The following is a 20,934-nucleotide window of genomic DNA, read 5'->3' as shown; positions in this document are numbered from 1 at the left end:
AGTGTCTTTTCATGTCCTTTGCCCACTATTTTATGGGGTATGTCCATTATTTTATTTTTAATGTTCAAGTGTTTTAAGCACACTGAAAGTACACAAAATGAAGAGCAGACCCACATGTACTCACCAACCAATTTTTCCCAGCTTTATTTAGGCATAATTAGCAAAAAAGTATTCATATTTGATGCATAAAACTTGATTTAATATACATTTTGCAACAGTATCCACAACCAAATTAATTAACACATCTCTCATCACATCTAGTTATTACTGTTTGTGTTTTTGGTAAAGTCACGTAAGATCTACTCTCTTAGCCAATTGTAGGTAAGCAATGCAAAATTACTAATTATAATTATCATGAGATACTTTAGATCCCTAGAACTTATTTATTTTATATCTAAAAGTGTTTACTCTTTGACTAACATCTCCCCATTTCCCTATTCTCAAGGTTCTGGCAGCCACTTTTGTACTTTCTGCTTCATGCATTTGACTTTTTTGATTGCACATATAAGTGAAATCTTACAGCATTTGCCTTTCTGTGTCTGGCTTATTTTATTTAGCATAATGTTCTTCAGATTCATCCATGTTGTTGCAAGTGACAGAATTATACATATATACATATATATATGTACACACACACAAACACATCTATATACACATACACTTATAGTATACACACACACACACGCACGCATATATGTATAAACATTTCTTTATCTATATCAAGACCGCATTGGCCCTGTATCTTGGCTGTTGTGAATAATGTTGCAATGAACAGTGGAGAGCAGATGTCTATTCGACGTACTGATTTTATACCCTTAGAAGAAATTACTGGATCATATGGTAATTCCATTTTTAATTTTTTGAGGAAAGCTCAAACTGTTTTCCGTAGGTTGTAACTATATACATTATCACCAACAATGTACAAAGATTATCTTTTCTCCACATCTTTGTCAACATTTGTTATTCTTGTCTTTTTGGTAATAGCCATTCTAAAAGGTGTGAGGTTGTGGTTTGGATATATATTGCCCTGATGATTCGTGTTGCTAAGCACATTTTCATATACCTATTGACAGTAATGTGTGCCTAAAATTGGAATACAAATTTGAGAAAGATTCTGCTTTAAACTTCCAGACTTTTAGGAAAATATGGAAACCAAATGCAAATGCTTTACTCACCTGAGTAATACCCTTTTATTTAACCCCCATTACCTCTCCTCTTCTCATCATTAAAGTTTAGGTAATTTTCTTCAAAAGGGATACCTTTACTCTCCTGTTCATCAAATCTTATGAAAAATATATAGAATCTGTAATAAAAGTTTAACTACTGTGATTTTTAAAAATCATTTGTATTATCACATTATTTGCAGCATTCACCAATAAGGAAATAAGTACATTAGCTTAAAATGGGAAGACGTTCTAATTAGGAACATAATAAACATTTAATTGAAATTTACAAGTTTTATCTATAATTTATCAAGAAAGCAAATTTGCAGGAATATTATGAATGAATGAATGAATGAATGAGGGGCCAAAAAGGAAAGATGTGATTTGTGATAGCTGAGCTACCTAGCAGATTATCAAACCGGCCTATAGAGCTACTGCAATTAAAACAGTAAGCTATTTATGCTGCAGTATAGAAATTAAAGGGATGGAATAAAAAACTGGAAACAGAGGAAGAGTTGCGTGCTTGCATGTGTGTGTGTGTGTGTGTGTGTGTGATTTTATAAAGATGACATAGTGTTAAGGATAGGATTTTTCATAAATAATGTCAAGAAAATGCCCTATTGTCTGATTATGATAAACCTTTTGGCTGTTTAACACAGATACCTTTTGTTCCTCATTATTACTTTAATATAATTAAGAATGTGAAATATTCTTTGAGTTTTCATTTCCTATGTATATGTGACTATGGAGTAACATCTCTGCCATGCTGTTTCTTACATTAAGAAAACTTTGTAAAAATAATGAGTGTTAAAATATTTTGACCTTTTATAATGAGCCATTTGCTCTTGCGGCCATTATAGTTTTTAGCAAATGTATGGATAAAGTAAATTTGAGGCATAATTGTTCTCTTTGTAGGCATATAAAATTTAGAGAATTGATCTGTCTATTCTGTGGTTACCTTGGCAAAAAATGTATAAAATTATACTGTAAAACATTCCCATAAGGGAAACTTTTATTTTTACCAGCATTTGACTTTATGTATATTAATATCTGTACTACTTATAAGTATTTCTTAAATTATCTACAATCTATTTTATACCTGAAACATTTAAAAATGGAAACTTGTATCCATTTTTTTCCACAAAGAAAATATTTCACTTTTTATTTTCCTGTCCCATAATTTTCATTAGTGTAAAGTAGTTTTTATTTTAAATATTCTCTATTTGTCAAAGCACATTTTAGGTATTAATCTTATTTCTTTTGAATTAAATGATGTTAGACTTGTAACATCATGAATGCTTCTGTAATTGTGTTTGCACAAAAATATAATTGGCTGAGATATCCTTAAAATACAGAGGGTCCCAGATAGTAGAAATTCAGTTTCGCCTGATAGGTTACATAGAACAGCATATTATAGACTATTCTGTGTTTTTAAAAATATCAAAGTAATAAATGCATAACACAATAATTCCACTAGGCTTTCCTCTATTCCTCTTCCCAGTCTCTATCTCCACATACTAGCATCTGACACATTTAACTGTTTTAACTATTTCTTGTTTTAGTTCTACTGATTAATAATTCCTAACATTAGAAACTATCTCCTATTACAATTTTTTATTATTAACAGAAACTATCTGTTATCTTCATGTCACAAAGATAATGTTATCAACAATATTTTTTACTTAGTATTGTTAATTTAGTTTTTTGTTTACTTTTGGTATTGAAAAAAATAAACATGGAATTATATTATTTTTTCCTGACTTTTGTCAAGATTTCAAATTCTCTTCTATCAATGATAGGAGATGAGCAAACCTACACCTCCATCCACTTCTTGCATGTTATATTCCATTGATTCTCACCTTTACCTTTAATTTGTCAGGTTAATGGCATTTACTTTTATTTCTGTAGTTTATTTATGTGGCCCATGTATTGTTTCTGTGCTTATTTTTAAAACTGAAGACAAGCAGTTAGATGAATTTGACTCTAACTATGGTTCACTGTGCAACAAAGTAGTGTGCTCAGGTTGCACGCTACTTTGCATAGGTCTAATCTCACAATTTTTGTGGGACGTCACAGAAAGTACTCCTAAGATTCAGGTCAAATAGATACTTTCGCATTTAAGTCAATCATGGCAAGTTTTGGTTTGGTTCACAATTAAACTATATCTTTCATTTTCATCATGCTATCTCCACCCCTGAATTTATTGGATTTATCTTTCTATTTTAAGATTGGTGGAACAGCCTGTTTTGTAGCATCACTAATAACTTAGATATTTTTATTTACATCCGATTATTGGAATTCCTCTTAGTTGTCTTCTTCAATAAATTATTCTTAGAGACATCTGACTCTCAGTTTAATTTGCACTTACTGCTTTCTAAGTCTAGTATAGAGATGTCATCTTGGAACTTTTTGCCGCTTGATTCCTGGATAAATTTCATTTATTAAACCCTATTTTCTTCTGCTTTTTGATTTTCATCCTCTAGTTTCTTAGTGTGGTGGATTCAAGCAGCTTCTTCAGAGGAGGTGCATGAGACATAACTTTTTCAGTTTTTGAATTTCCGAATATGTCTAAATTTTGTCCTTACACTTGACAGGCAGATTAAATATATATAAAGTATTATTTTCAAAGTCACTGTCACAGAACTTTGGCGACACCTATGCAATGATGCCGGGACAATTGATTGTAGGGCAATTCTCATTCTTTTGTCAGGAATCTGTCTCTGTAGATTTCACCTCCTTGAAAGTTTTTGAGAGCATGCCTTCTTTGGCATCCTCAAAATTTAAGATGCCTTGTAGAGCTGTGGGGATTTTTATTCTTACTCAGCATAAGGATAGTGTCACCATTGGGATTTCTGGGGATCCACACTTTATTTTGATTTTTGCCAACCTATTTTTTTTATTTTATAACTTATCTTTGCATTTACTATCTCTTCTAGGAACACCTATTAGTATTTGTTTGTTTGTTTTTGTTGGTTTATCCTTTTTTTGATGGCCTATGTTTTCTGTATTTTTTTTTTAGTTATAATTTTATTTGTGTCCTTTTTTGGGACTCTCCGATGGTTCTAGCTTCTCTAGGAGTGATTTTTTCCCACTTACTCTCATTAGCATAAAATATGTCTTAGACACTTGCTGATGCTCAAGCTGTTTATTCTGGTAGGGCTCTTATAAGATGGACAGTGGTAGCAGGCTGATATCATGATCCAGATACAGTCAGAGGTTCAGATGACCAGTTGACTAGGAAGTCTCCATCTGGGGATTATTCTCAATGTTTGAGGGTTTCTTTTCCCTTTCCTATACCTGTATTCAGTCTGGGTCAGTTACCAGGTATTTCTTTGATAAAAGGAATGTAAGCTGTAAGAATAGCTTTAGGTAAAGGTAGGAATATTAAGGGCAAGATTTGTTTTGACATTTATGAATGTTGGATCTGTACTGAGGTGGCCTTGTCTCCTGGAAATCCCTGGGCCAGGGTTGGAGATCCCAATTTCTGATTGTATCATACTTCTAAGTTTCACATAATGTAGGCCCTGTAAGAAGTTTTTGTGGATATAATGTGTATCATTAAACTTATATCTATCATGTCTCATCATGTAGTATAATTGATTTTGTGCTTCCATCTCATTTCCATTGGAATCTTATATCTCCTAATAGTCTTTTCTCATTCTCTTGTTTATAAAATGTTTCTTTTTTATTTCTTTACTATAACTTTATTGGAGCCTTGGAAAGAAAGAAGCCCAAATACCTGAGCTTTCTTTTGCATCTTCTTTGATTTTCCCTTATCGAAGAACTATAAACTCAGTGGGAGCAGAGACTTCGTCGAGTTCCATGCTGACTCCCCAACACACAGAAGAATACTGGCACAAAGTAGGTAGAGAATACATATTTATTGAGTGGGTGACGAAATCTTAAATTTTGTGACGGTAACATCTGATCCATACAAACTAAGCTAATTTAACAAGGTTTATGAAAGGGCTAAAAAGTGAAAGCAGAAATGCAGAGCTAGAAATTATATAACTATCCCCTCTAGCCAAAAAAAGTAGAGAAAAATGATATTTTTCACTGTTCATAAGCAGAGAGAGGTACAGAGAAAGCCTCTTTGAGAGAGGAACAGTAACCTTCTCTTTAGAGAGAGAACTGACCTACTAGAACTTCACTGGGAGAGAAGCAAAGGAATTCTGGCTCACTCTCTTCTCCCTCTCTGAGGATATCCAAAGCCCGCCAGGTGTCAAAGATCAGTTGAACCCACAGATATCATCCATACATGTCAGCATTCCCTGGCAGAGTATGAGGTTAAAAAAATAAAAAGGGCAGGGAGAATGTATAGAGCTCAAACAGAAATTCTCAGTACCTATGGAAACCATATTGTATTTCTGATATAAAAGCTATCTTTATTTTCTCCTTCTAGTTTTTCCCTTGAAGTGTAATTGATTCTCAGTATCCGCAAAAGATTGAATCCAGCGATAAAAAATTAACAGATAATTAAGTCCTTTATATTTGCAATGACGTAGCATGTGCATATGACCATTGCACAGCTTCCCATATACTTTCAATAATCTCTAGAATACTTATAATACCAAAAAGAATGTAAGAGCTCTGCAAGTAGTTACTATACTGTATTGTATTGAAATTTGTATTTTTATTGGCTCTTAAATCTTTTCATTATGTGGTGGTTAAAGAAGTGGAGGCAAGGCCAGCCATGATGGCTCTCGCCTGTTATCCCAGCACTTTGAGAGGCTGAGGTGGGTGGATCACCTGAGGTCAGGAGTTCAAGACTGGCCTGGCCAACATGGTAAAACCCCATTTCTGCTAAAAATATACACACACACACAAAATAGCCAGACAGGGTGGCAGCATCTGTAATCCCAGTTACTTGGGAGGCTGAGGCAGGAGAATTGCTTGAACCCGGGAGGCGGAGGTTGCAGTGAGCCAAGATCACATCACTGATCCCCAGCCTGGGCAAAAAGAGTGAAACTCTATGTCAAAACAAACAAACACACACGGTAGAGGCAAAACCCAGAGATACAGAGGGCTGACTGTCTTCATTGTTATTGTCATTTTCTACAGCTGAACCTTTATGTAAACTTAAGCAACTATTTCTGTACATACAGTTTGAACCACTCTGCAATTGTATTAAATTAATTGCCTCAAATATTGATTGCCCTCTAATTTGCAAATGCAGTGTGTCATTGCATGGCGTGAAGTATAGTGAATCACATTTATCTCTTTTCCAACATTGTACTTTTTCTGTTTCTCACTTTTCCTGGTCCTTTACATACTGGTCTCCTTGTCTCCAGTCTCTCCTCTCTGATTGTATCAACAGTAATTATAACATAAAGGATATTTAATATTTTGAACACTGTCATGAATATGTAGCCTCACTGAGCAGAAAAAAGTATATCCTTTAAAGTTTCTGCCTTTACATGTGCTCCTTTCTCTGCCTAGACCACCTTTCCTACCTGATTATCACTATCCCTCATTTGGAACTCAGGTTCAAATACCATGCCTTATGCACATCTTCCCTAATTCCCTTGTGCAGAGTGGTTACTTCCTCATTTATATGCTGTTTTTCTACAGGGCCTTTGTCACACTAAAATTTTTGTTTTTCAATATATTTCTGGCTTCCAACTAGACTGTGAAAACACTAAAGACCAAACTGTTTTATTCACTTCAGTGTCCCTAGGACCTAACCCAGCATATGTCCACAATAGTAAATAAAGTATTTTGGTATTTGTCAACTTGATGAAGGTGACAAAAATGCTAAATCTACCAAATTTGGTTGTTTTTATCTGATGTTTCTATAGCATATAAATAACCTAGAATAAATGCTGTATACTTCATAGAAACTGACACATTGCAAACAATTTTGAATGCTGTATTTGGGTGTTGTGACACCCTATCCATACTCAGGAAAAAGGTCTTCAGGACAGGCTAGTGTGGTGGCTCACACTGGTAATTCTAACTCTTTGGGAGGCTGAGGCAGGTGGATCACTTGAGGTCAGAAGTTCAAGACCAGCCTGTCTAGCATGGAAAAACCCCTCTATTAAATACACGGACACACACACACACACGCACACACACACACACACAAAATAGCTGAGTGTGGTTGTGCAGGTGGTTGAGGCACAAGAATCGCTTGAGCCAAGATCACACCACTGCATTACAGCCTGGGGGACAGAGAGAGACTTCATTTCAAAAGGAAAACAGAAAAAAAGTTTCAGGATGTTTTGTTAATACATATAGATGGTAAATGTCTAAGAAACACATTGCTACATTCTGAACTAAATATTTTTTTAATTTTAAAATTATTTTTTAATATATTTTGTTACACTTTAGGTTCTGGGGTACATGTGCAGAACATGCAGGATTGTTGCATAGGTACATACATGGCAATATGGTTTGCCGCCTCCATTCCCCTGTCGTCTATATCTGGTATTTCTCCCCATGTTATTCCCTCCCCAACTTCCCTACCCCCCGCTGTCCCTCCTCTAGTCCCCCCCAACAGAACCCAGTGTGTGATGCTCCCCTCCCTGTGTCCACGTGTTCTCATTGTTCAACACCTGCCTATGAGTGAGAACTAAATCTTATTTTTACAAAGCTGTCAGCAAACTTTTTAAGTAAAGGACAAGATAAATATTTTAAAGCTTTGCAGACCATGTAATCTGCAAAATACTGCCTGGCATGAAAGCAGTAATAAAACTGCATCAATGAATGGGTGTGGTTGCATTCCAATAAAACTTTTTGTTAAACAAAAACAGAAAGCAGACTGCTGGTTTTGGTTTCCCAACCACTGAGTTAAGATATACGTTTCAAAAGTGAAAATTTATATATAAAAAAATGTAGAAAAGTGTTTGGACCTTTTAGTTCTGGGATACCATGTTACTTGGTTTGTGTAAATGATGGGAAGTAGCTTTTTACCATCCAGCAGGCAGCTCCAATCTAATGTGATTAAACTACCATAGAAAAGATAAAAAGGGTTCAAGCAAATATGATGTGTTTTGAGGCAAAGCTGCAAGCTTTGACTGTAGTGTCTCACAGAAATAGTTAAGCAGGTACATATTGTCTTATATTACTCCAAGTTGGCATGTTTATAATGTGTCCTGCAGCATTTACATATGTTTTCTGTTACAGTGTGGGTACTTTGTTTGTCTTAAAGGATGACAGAGCTCTGCAATGAGATTTCAGATTTCTAACAGCATCTATTGTCTGTCTTATGAACTTTAGTACCAATTACAGCGCCAAACACATAATAGCTACTTTTATATCCAGATCAAGAGATTGAATTTCTGAAGGTGGGTGGATTTTACTGTGTTTTGTTATAAGAAAGTACATTCCACCTCCTGGCCAGCATCTGAAAAGTGGGAACTGTTGTCTCAAGGCAGATTGAGTAAAACAAAATATACATATGAATACATTCATTCCTACTATTAAAGAAAAAATTTCAAAACATTAATTACATCTTGGCTATGAATGATGAAGTATAAAATATAGGCTTGAAGATCGATCATCAAACAAGATTATTCAGAGCTATTTGGCCCAACTGCTCGGAACTGTGGGGAATATGAAAGAAATCTAGACATCCCAGGCCTGAAACACAAGGGATTACAGTATATTTTTTAAAAGAGAAAAGTACATGTAAAAATTGTATGGCAATGTATAATTGTGATAGATTGTATTGTAGGGAAGAGAGAGCTATAGCGATTCAGAAAAGATACATATTCAAATTGAGAGAATACAGCAATTTCTTTGTATGGCTCTATGAAACTAACATAACATCTTCATCTGGTAGGTAAATGAAACTTACTAAATTACTGTAAGTTAGAGCAAATCTCAATCAGTGTGTCATGGCACATAGAACCATAAAGGAGTAATGGGCATGAGGCAATGCATTCGCCTTTCCCCCAGTGTTCAAGAGGAACAAGTTGCTGGAGTCACCTATATCTGAAAGTGAGTATTTTCTTTGTTCCTTGATGGCTGCCTGACTAGAACAGAGTCAAATGACATACCCCAGGGGCCCTTAGGTATTAACCCTGAGCTCTTGTTAGGACCTCAGATATTGAAAAAAAATTTAAAAACATACAACTTTCATTACATTTTCCCTGAGGAGGTAAGCATGGCCAAGGATGTGCTGTACCACCTGAATATTGTCCTCTTTAGCAAGAGCTGACAAACATCCTTCTATACATCTTTGGCAAAGGACTGTTGGACTCTCATAGATTTACCACCCTTGGTTCAAATACTACTTCTACAACATGCTAAATGACTAAAGTCAAGTTAACCTCTTTAAGCTTTAGTTTCTCTTAGTCCTTTCCTGCTGCTATGTACTGTAACACCATGAACTGGGTAATTTATAAACAACAGTAATTTATTTCTCAGAATACTGGAGACAGAGAAAACCAAGATCAAGGCAACAGCAGATTTGGTATCTGGTGTGGGTCCAGCCTCTGCTTACAAGATAACTCCTTTTCCTGTAACCTCATATGGCAGAAGAGAAGACAAGCAAAAGAAACTAATGCTGTGTGTTCACATAGTGGAAAATGTAGAAGGTACAAGCAGCTCCCTTACAATTTTTTTTAATAAAGGTATTAATGCCATTCATGAAGGGAGAGTCATCATTTCCTCAAAGGCCCCACATCTTAATACCATCAGGTTGGGGTATAAGTTCCAACATATGAATTTCGGAAGAGACCCATCCATTCACACCGTAGTCATTTCCTAATCTGTAAAACGAGAGATAAAAGTACACACCTTATAAAGTTCTTGTAATGATGGAAGAAGGATAGGTATATGTGTTTCACACAGTCCCTGACATGTAGAAACCTCTCAGTACATGTAAGAATTCCTATCGTCACTGTCATTGTCCTTATTGTCATTGTAATCATTGTAATCCTCATTATATTTTGGCAACATTGATATTTTATGGTCAAGTAGGTTGAGCACTAAATGTGATAATTTACAAATTCTTGGGAAATCCTTATGAAGAAATGTTACTTGTGTTTTAATTTTACCTTGACATATTATCATTGAAAAAATAGAAAATTATTTTCTGTTGTGAGAGTTTATTAACAACAACAAAGCAGAAATTTTTTGTTTAAGAGGGAATTGGTAGAATTGTCATGCGAGATTGGGACAGTGTGCTTAGCATATTTATTGTATATTTTTGTATGATAAATTCTGCTTGAAAAGAAATCATTTTCTATTATAAGAAATTTTATGAATTTATAAACATGTAAAAGATATCACATCTTTATAAAACATTTATTGCTCCTATCAAACAAGTACTAATATATTTTCTTAAATTAATAGAATATTGCATAATTTAAATAGTGATAACTCCCACGTCCCCTTTTGAAAAATTAATTTAAATATGTGTTCAAGAGAAAAGTAATTTTTCTCTTCATATTTCCATTTAAACTTTGTTAGCATAATGTATCCCAAAATGTTTTGATTAGAAAATAAGATTTGAATGTCATGCTAATAGATAAAAAGAAACCTGATTGCTTTGGGAAAAAGATGAGAACTGGTAACATTTATTACCCCTGAAAATTAATCTAGATTATTTTAAAATAATGGAACTATGTAGAAAATTAGAGTGTTTGTAGTAATATACTGCTTCCATCAGGAAACTAAACTTTGAAATAAATTTGGTTCTAATACCCCATTAAATTTGACAAAAATCTACACTATATTACCAATGAAAATGATTACAAAGAAAATGTGGCACATATACATCATGGAATACTATGCAGCCATAAAAAAACTGATGAGTTCATGTCCTTTGTGGGGATGGTTTCCAGGTTCATCCATGTCATTCTAAGCAAACTAACAGAAGAACAGAAAATCAAACATTGTATGATCTCACTCACAGGCGGGTGTTGAACAATGAACACACGTGGACACAGAGAGGGTAGCATCACACACTGGGATCCGCTGGGGAGGTTAGGGGAGGGACAGTGGGAGGGAAGGTGGGGAAGGAAAACGTGGGGAGAAATGTCATGTATAGGTGAAGGGGGATGGAGGCAGCAAACCACCTTGACGTGAATGTACCTGTGCAGCAATCTTGCATGATCTGCACATGTACCCCAGAAACTAAAGTACAATAAAAACTAAAAATAATAATTTTTAATTTATTTGAATAGAAATTGTATGCATATAAGGTAACTATACATTCTTAACACACTCATTCTAAATATAACCTCCATTTATGTGACATTTAACTTTTCACTTGTGGTAATAGTAATAACAAGATGGTAGGTAATTTAACAGAGCATTTACAATTGCCATTCCCCACACTAAACACTTCATTTATGTCGCCTTACTTGACCTTCACAACTACCTCATGAGAGAAATGCTGATATTGTATCTCTTTATGGAAGAGAAAACTTAAATGGAAGAGAAATTCACTCATTAATCAATTGAACACAAATCATAAGAGTTAGGGTATAAACATAAACAGCATGAATCTAAGCATATGGCTGTTGACCAGTAAGACACTGTCTCTAAATACTCCTGCTCTTCCTCCCCACCAAAAACTCCAATTCTTTAGAACCAGCAATAGAACTGGCAATACTAATTGAAATAATCAGAAAGGTATATGAACTGCCATGTGAAAATAAAATAATAAAGAAGTCAGTATTTTGAAAGACAATGCCTTAAATTTAACACATGCTTAACTTTTGCTAGAACTAAGAGATGCTTTTTACTGCTTGCAAAAGTGACCATATACTGCCTAAGCGAGGTATGCATCCCAACAGTTTGACATTCATGCTGAGTAGATGAAAAAAAATATTTTAAGTGTTATGTCAATCAAATACAAGCACAATCTTTCTACATATTCTACTCTGATGTTATGTTTAATAAAATAAATTTTGTGTTTGTAATAGATATGATAGTTGAGTATGTAGAATTAAATATGTTAAAACTAAACTTTGCTCAGTTAGCATTGTATTATTACCAGGAATGTCATGTGAGATAAATGTTGGCACTTTTTTTTTTTAATCGCATTTTAGGTTTTGGGGTACATGTGCAGATCATGCAAGATAGTTGCATAGGTACACACATGGCGGTGTGTTTTGGTGCCATCTTCCCCTTCACCCACATTTGGCATTTCTTCCCAGGCTATCCCTCCCCGCTTCCTCCCCCCACTGTCCCTCCCCTATTCCCCCGAGTAGACCCCAGTGTGTAGTACTCCCTTCCCTGTGTCCATGTGTTCTCGTTTTTCATCACCCACCTAGAGCGAGAATATGCGGTATTTCATTTTCTGTTCTTGTGTCAGTTTGCTGAGAATGATGTTCTCCAAATTCATCCATGTGCCTACAAAGCACACAAACTCATCCTTTTTGATTGCTGCATAATATTCCATGGTGTATATGTGCCACATTTTCCCAATCCAGTCTATTGTGGATGGGCATTTGGGTTGGTTCCAGGTCTTTGCTATTGTAAACAGTACTGCAATGAACATTCGTGTTCATGTGTCCTTATAGTAGAATGATTTATAGTTTTTTGGATATATACCCAGTAATGGAATTGCTGAGTCAAATGGAATTTCTATTTCTAAGGCCTTGAGAAATCACCACACTGTCTTCCACAATGGTTGAACTAATTTACACTCCCACCAACAGTGTAAAAGTGTTCTATTCCTCCACATGCTCTCCAGCATCTGTTGTCTCCAGATTTTTTAATGATTGCCATTCTAACTGGCATGAGATGGTATATCAATGTGGTTTTGATTTGCATCTCTCTGATGACCAGTGATGATGAGCATTTTTTCATATGTTTGTTGGCCTCATGTATGTCTTCTTTTGTAAAATGTCTGTTCATATCCTTTGCTCATTTTTGCATGTGCTTGTTTGTTTTTTTCCTGTAAATTTGTTTGAGTTCTTTGTAAATTCTGAATATCAGCCCTTTGTCAGATGGGTACACTGCAAAAATTTTTTTCCCATTCTGTTGGTTGCCGATTCACTCTAGTGACTGTTTCTTTTGCCGTGCAGAAGCTGTGGAGTTTCATTAGGTCCCATTTGTCTATTTTGGCTTTTGTTGCCAATGCTTTTGGTGTTTTGTTCATGAAGTCCTTGCCTACTCCTATGCCCTGAATGGTTTTGTCTAGATTTTCCTCTAGGGTTTTTATGGTGCCAGGTCTTATGTTTAAGTCTTTAATCCATCTGGAGTTAATTTTAGTGTAAGGTGTCAGGAAGGGGTCCAGTTTCTGCTTTCTGCACATGGCTAGCCAGTTATCCCAACACCATTTATTAAACAGGGAGTCCTTTCCCCATTGCTTGTTTTTGTCAGGTTTATCAAATGTTGTATGGTTGTAGATATGCTGTGTTGCCTCCAATGCCTCTGTTCTGTTCCATTGGTCTATATCTCTGTGTTGGTACCAGTACCATGCTGTTTTGATTACTGTAGCCTTGTAGTATAGTTTGAAGTCTGGTAGTGTGATGCCTCCCACTGTGTTCTTTTTGCTTAGAATTGACTTGGCTATGCGGGCTCTCTTTTGGTTCCATATGAAGTTCATGGTGGTTTTTTCCAGTTCTGTGAAGAAAGTCAATGGTAGCTTGATGGGGATAGCGTTGAATCTGTAAATTACTTTGGGCAGTATAGCCATTTTCAAGATATTGATTCTTCCTAACCATGAACATGGAATGTTTCTCCATCTGTTTGTGTCCTCTCTTATTTCGTTGAGCAGTGGTTTGTAGTTTTCCTTGAAGAGATCTCTTAATTTCCTTGTAATTTGTATTCCTAGGTATTTTATTCTTTTTGTAGCAATTGTGAATGGCTGTTCATTCTCGATTTGGCTTTAAGTCTGTTATTGGTGTAGATGGATGCTTGTGATTTTTGCACATGGATTTTATATCCTGAGACTTTGCTGAAGTTGCTTATCAGTTTCAGGAGTTTTTGGGCTGAGGCGATGAGGTCTTCTAGGTATACTATCATGTCGTCTGCAAATAGAGACAATTTGGCTTCCTTCTTTCCTATTTGAATATTCTTTATTTCTTTTTTTTGCCTGATTGCTCTGGCTAGAACTTCCAGTACTATATTGAATAGGAGTGGTGAAAGAGGGCATCCTTGTCTAGTGCCAGATTTCAAAGGGAATGCTTTTAGTTTTTGCCCATTTAGTATGATATTGGCTGTTGGTTTGTCATAAATAGCTTTTATTACTTTGAGATATGTTCCATCAATACCGAGTTTATTGAGGGTTTTTAGCATAAAGGGCTTTTGAATTTTGTCAAAGGCCTTTTCTATGTCAAATGAGATAATCATGTGGTTTTTGTTTTTGGTTCTGTTTATGTGGTGAATTACGTTTATAGACTTTCATATGTTGGACCAGCCTTGCATCCCCGGGATGAATCCTACTTGATCATGATGGATAAGTTTTATGATGTGCTGTTGCAATCGGCTTGCCAGTATTTTATTGAAGATTTTTGCATCTATGTTCATCATGGATATTGGCCTGAAGTTTTCTTTTCTTGTTGAGTCTCTGCCGGGTGTTGGTATCAGGATGATGTTGGTCTCAGAAAATGATTTGGGAAGTATTCCCTCTTTTTGGATTATTTGGAATAGTTTCAGAAGGAATGGTACCAGCTCCTCTTTGTGTTTCTGGTAGAATTTGGCTGTGAACCCATCTGGACCTGGGCTTTTTTTGTGGGGTAGAATCTTAATTGCTGCCTCGACTTCTGCCCTTGTTATTGGTCTATTTATAGTTTCGGCTTCCTCCTGGTTTAGGCTTAGGAGGACAGAGGTGTCCAGAAATTTATCCATTTCTTCCAGGTTTCCTAGTTTATGTGCATAGAATTGTTTGTAATATTCTCTGATGATGGTTTGAATTTCTGTGGAATATGTGGTGATTTCCCCTTTATCGTTTTTTATTGCATCTATTTGGTTATTCTGTCTTTTTTTTTTTTTATCAGTCTGGCTAGTGGTCTATTTTGTTGATCTTTTCAAAAAACCAGCTCTTGGATTTATTGAGTTTTTGAAGGGTTTTTCGTGTCTCAATCTCCTTCAGTTCTGCTCTGATCTTAGTTATTTCTTGCCTTCTGCTAACTTTTGAGTTTTTTTGATCTTGCTCCTCTAGCTCTTTCAATTTTGATGATAGGGTGTCAATTTTGGTACTCTCCACTCTTCTCATATGACCACTTATTGCTATATATTTTCCTCTGGAGACTGCTTTAAATGAGTCCCAGAGATTCTGGTATGTTGTGTCTTCCTTCTTGTTGGTTTCGAAGAACTTTTTTATTTCTGCCTTCATTTCATTCTTTATTCATTCAACATTCAAGAGCCAGTTGTTCAGTTTCTATGAAGCTGTGCAGTTCTGAGTTAGTTTCTGAATTCTTAGTTCTAACTTGATTGCACTATGGTCCGAGAGACTGTTATTATGTCAGTTGCTTTGCATTTGCTGAGAATTGCTTTACTTCCCATTATGTGGTCAATTTTAGAGTAGGTGTGATGTGGTGCTGAGAAGTATGTATATTCTGTGAATTTGGGGTGGAGAGTTCTGTAAATGTTTATCAGGTTTGCTTGTTCCAGGTCTGAGTTCAAGTCCTGGATTTCCTTGTTAATTTTCTGTCTGGTTGATCTGTCTAATATTGACAGTGGAGTGTTAAAGTCTCCCATTATTATTGTGTGGGAGTCTTAGTCTCTTTGTATATCATTAAGAACTTGCCTTATGCATCTGGGTGCTCCTGTATTGGGTCCACATATGTTTAGAATTGTTAGCTCTTCTTGTTGTATCGATCCTTTTACCATTATGTATTGACCTTCCTTTTCTCTTTTGATCTTTGTTGCTTTAAAGTCTATTTTATCAGAGACAAAAATTGCAACTTCTGTTTTTTTGCTCTCCATTTGCTTGGTAAATCTTCCTCCATCCCTTTGTTTTGAGCTTTTTTGTATTCTTGCATGTGAGATGGGTTTTCTGGATACAGCACACTGATGGGTTTTGGTTTTTTATCCAACTTTCCAGTCTATGTCTTTTGATTGGTGCATTTAGACCATTTACATTTAGGGTTAATATTGTTATGTGTGAATTTGATACTGCCATTTTGATGCTAGCTGGCTGTTTTGCCCAATAGTTGGTGCAGATTATTATTATTTTTTTTTTGATGCTCTTTAGCATTTGGTATGTTTTTGGAATGGCTGGTACTGGTTGTTCCTTTCTATGTGTAGTGCCTCTTTCAGGAGCTCTTGTAAAGCAGGCCTGGTGGTGACAAAATCTCTGAGTACTTGCTTGTTCACAAAAGATTTTATTTTTCCTTCACTTCTGAAGCTCAGTTTGGCTGGATATGAAATTCTAGGTTGAAAGTTCTTTTCTTTAAGGATGTTGAATATTGGCCCCCACTCTCTTCTGGCTTGTAGAGTTTCTGCTGAGAGATCTGCTGTGAGTCTGATGGGCTTCCCTTTGTGGGTGACCCGACCTTTTTCTCTGTCTGCCCTTAGTATTTTCTCCTTCATTTCAACCCTGGTGAATCTGACAATTAAAAGTGCCTTGGGGTTGCTCTTCTTGCGGAATATCTTTGTGGTGTTCTCTCTATTTCCTAGACTTGAGTATTAGCCTGGATTGCTAGGTTGGGGAAATTTTCCTGGATAATATCCTGAAGAGTATTTTCCAGCTTGAATTCATTCTCTTTGTCACATTCTGGTACACCTATCAAATGTAGGTTAGGTGTCTTTATATAATCCCACATTTTTTGGAGACTTTCTTCATTCCTTTTTGTGCTTTTTTCTCTAATCTTGATTTCTCGTTTTATTTCATTGAGTTGATCTTCAGCTTCTGATATTCTTTCTTCTGCTTGGTCAATTCGGCTGTTGAAGCTTGTGCATGCTTCACGAAGTTCTCGTGTTTTGTTTTTCAGCTCCTTCAATTCGTTTATATTCCTCTCTAAGTTGTCCATTCTTGTTATCATTTCCTCAAATCTTTTTTCAAGGTTCTTAGTTTTTTTGCATTGATGTAGAACATGTTCTTTTAGCTCATGGAAGTTTCTCATTATCCACCTTCTGAAGTCTGATTCCATCATTTTGTCACAGTTATTCTCCGTCCAGCTTTGTTCCCTTGCTGGCGAGGAGTTTTGGTCCTTTGCAGGAGGCGAGGTGTTTTGGTTTTGGGTGTTTTCCTCCTTTTTGTGCTGGTTTCTTCCCATCTTTGTGGGTTTATCCTCCTGTGGTCTGAGTAGTTGCTGACTTTTCAGTTGGTTCTCTGAGTGGAAGCCCAGATTGTTGATGGTGAAATATTTCTGTTGCTTAGTTTTCCTTCTAACAGTCTAACCCCTGTGCTGTACGACTGCTGAGGTCCACTCCAGGCCCTGCTTGTCTGGGGTACACCTGTAGCAGCTGCAAAACAGTGAGGGATGCTACCAGTTTCTTCTTCTGCTATCTTTGTCCCAGAATGATGCCCACCAAATGTCAGTCTGATCAGTCCTTTTTGAGGTGACTCTTTGGATATTCAGGGGTCAGGGAACTGCTTGAGGAGACTGTCTGTACTTTATAGGAGCTCGAGTGCTGAGCTGTGAACTCCCTTGTTCATTGAGGACTGTTCGGCAGATACTTTTAAGTCTGCTGCAGCAGAACTCATAAAACCCTTTTTTTTTCCCCTCAGATGCTCTGTCTCGGGGCTTTAGGGCTTTCTTTATGAGTATCCGTTGCACTTTCCTGCCCAGCTAGGGGGCAGTCTAGTCACTATTTGCCTGCTGAGGCTCTTCCCTGTTGGAGTTGTCTCTGCCCTTCTGTGGCGGGCTCTGCTCTGTTGCCTTGGGCTTCGCCCTGTTGCTGAGGGCTCCGCTCTGTTGCCTCTGTATTGGCGGAGTCTCTCTGTTATGGCGGGTTGCCTCGACAACAGCAGGCTGCGACAGCAGTGGGAGTATACTTCCGTAGGGGCGGATTGCCTCGCCAATGGGGGACGCCCCTCCCCCACTGAGCTGAGCCTTCCCGGGCTCAGTTGCATCCGCAGTGAAACTCTCAACCCTGGGCATATGGAATCGCTGCCCTGTATGTCCCTGTGGGGGTGGGACCTGCCGAGCCTGGTCGCCTGGCTCACCGCCTCAGAGCCCCTCTTTTTTTCTTTCCTAAGTTGAAAGGTTGACTCTCTCCCAGGTATTTCACTCGCCCGCTGATTGGGGACCGGGATCCGTGTGATTTCCGGTGCAGCGACCCACTGTGCCAGCTCAAGTGTTGCCTCCTGGGAATCTCCTGGTCTGGGTCACTGTCCAAGTCCCGTTCAATCAGGTGGATATGCTAACCTGCCCTCCCAAATCTCAGATTGTCGGTTTAACCGGGCATCCAGACCTGTGCGCCTTGTACAGAGTGCCGCTGTGCTGCTGCTCCGGCCACAAGGGCAGTGCCGGCCAAAACAGCTGCGGCGGCACTCCATGTCTCTCCTCCACCTGGTAATTCCCCCAATATGTGGGCAACAAAGATCCGTCTGAAAATGCAGCTTGAACTCACCCTCTGAGCCTTCACTGAGAGCCGCAACCTCTAGCTGCTGCAACCCCAAGCTGCTCCTACCCCGCCATCTTGAGGAGTCCCTGGCACTTGTTTATTAGAAACATTAAACACACTGTAAGAGATGGAATTTTTCTTTATCAAAGGAGTCCTGTAAGTTTTTATTCTTAGTCTATTTTAAATCCTTATGTTAAAAAGAAAAAAAGCCAGTCTTGAAGTGATTTTCATTTAATAGTTCATACACAGAAAATAAGTGTTTTAGTTTTTTGGGTTTTTTTTTTTTTTTTGATCAAATAGAATCTGAGTATCAATTGATGTTTAAGAACATAACAGCATGCAACTACAGCTCTCCTTCCCTTGGCAGCACTTTCTTTTCATCCTTTGTTTTATGCATGTCTTTACATAGACCTATTTATAGCATTTGGGATTCATTCATAGCTGATGTACATGTGTAACATTGCTATTAATGTCATTCAAGACAAGAATATTCCCTCTTGTCAAATCCAAAGAGAAAAGTCAAATTGCTCTGACAGCTTAAGAGAGACCAGCTGTAAATTTTATATTTGCCTAACTGGTAACAGAAAAGCAAATAAAAGGTCCAGTTCTCATTCCCATGAAACAAACCTACTGAATTTTTAGTATTATAATGAAATTCAAAGATAGATTTTTCTCCTTATCCAGGCTACTCTTCCCATTTTTTAACAGTAAAAAAAATCATTTTAAATCAAAGTGTTGTTTTCTGTAGAAATTATTCTGCATTTAACCAGATTTCGTTGGAGGCAGCTAGCATCTTTTTAGAATTGGCATCCAGTCCCTACCTTTATGAAGCTTCCACCCTATTGGAAAAACCATGTTTATGGACAAACAAGTGCCACACAGTCAAGTGTATGAAAAGTGCCAATAGAAAGCCAAATGTTACAACGAGATCGTATTTCAGTAGAAAGTAGGAAAACAAATTTTCTTAATTAATTTCATCATATACCTTTGTGAAAAAATGCCAAGAAATATCAGACTGAATGTTTGATTTCTAAAATCCTTGGCTTCCCTCTTCTTTTATGCTACCTATATACCGAGGCTAAAGGAAAAGTTTTTGCTGGCAACAAATTTCAGCATCTCCCATCAACATGGATTCCTATAAATTTCAAACACTCTGCGATAAGAAAGAATGAACAGTGTTACAGGCATCTTTCCATCTCCATTCACACACTTTCTACACATACTATGCTTGCTTTCAGGTATGGAACACATAGGCTAGAAATCATTTGAAGAACATTTTTCTTAGAAAATATCTTACAATTATTTTCTTAAAATCTTCCCAAAAAAACGCCAGAAAACAAATAACAAAATGGCAGGAGTAAGTCTTTATCAATAACATTGAAAGTAAGTGGACTAAACTCTCCAATCAAAAGACATAGATTGGCTAAATGGATAAAAACAGGACCAAAGGATCTATTGCCTATAAGAAACACACATCATATGTAAAGACGCATGCACGATTAAAAAAAAAGGATGAAACAAGATATCTCATGCAAATTGAAACCAAAAAAGAGCAGGAGTAGCTATACTAATATGAGACAAAAGAGATTTCAAGACAAAAACTATAAAAGGAGACAAAGAAGGTCATTATATAATAATTGACGTGTCAATTCGGCCAGAGAATATAACAATTGTAAATAAATATGCACCTAACACTGAAGCACCCAGATATATAAAGCAAATATTAGTAGAAGTAAAGAGAAAGAAACTCCAATACCATAATAGCTGGAGAGTTTAACACCCAACTATCAGCATTAACTATATCATCAAGCCAGAAAATCAGCAAAGAAACATCAGACTTAAACAGCACTCTAGACCAAATAAATCTGAAAAATATTTACAGAACAGTTGAAGAATCCATATTCTTCTCCTCAACATATGGATTATTCCCAAGGATAGACCATATATTAGGTCATAAAACAAGTCATAAAAATTTCAAAGAAATTCAAATAATATCAAGTATCTCCTCTGACCACAATGGAATAAAACTAGAAATCAAAAATTATGACTTTGGAAACTAATCAAACACATGCAAGTTAAACAATATGTTCCTGATGGACCAGTGAGTCAATGAAGAGATTAAGAAGGAAGTTTAAATACTTTTTAAATAAATGAAAATGGAATCAAAGCATACCAAAACCTATTGGTTACAGAGAAAGTAGCACTAAGAAGAAAGTTTGTAGCAATAAGTGCCTATGTGAAAAAGTAGAAAAACTTTAAATAAACAACCTAATGGTGCACCTTAAGTAACTCTAATAGAAAATGCATCCCAGAACTTAAAGTATAATAATAAATAAATAAACTAACAAAAAAA

At 36.5% G+C, this 20,934-nt stretch overlaps 1 pseudogene; it reads left to right on the top strand.

The window, feature by feature from the left end:
- The first annotated feature begins 767 nt into the window (after window positions 1-767).
- The window catches only part of LOC100407064 (V-type proton ATPase subunit G 1 pseudogene), a 50,806-nt pseudogene continuing 30,639 nt past the window's right edge, over window positions 768-20,934 (top strand).

The sequence above is a fragment of the Callithrix jacchus genome, chromosome X (genome assembly GCF_049354715.1).
Source record: "Callithrix jacchus isolate 240 chromosome X, calJac240_pri, whole genome shotgun sequence".
NCBI lineage: Eukaryota > Metazoa > Chordata > Mammalia > Primates > Cebidae > Callithrix > Callithrix jacchus.
The sequence above is the reverse complement of the archived record's forward strand: the minus strand, read 5'-3'. Positions and strand labels throughout refer to the sequence as shown.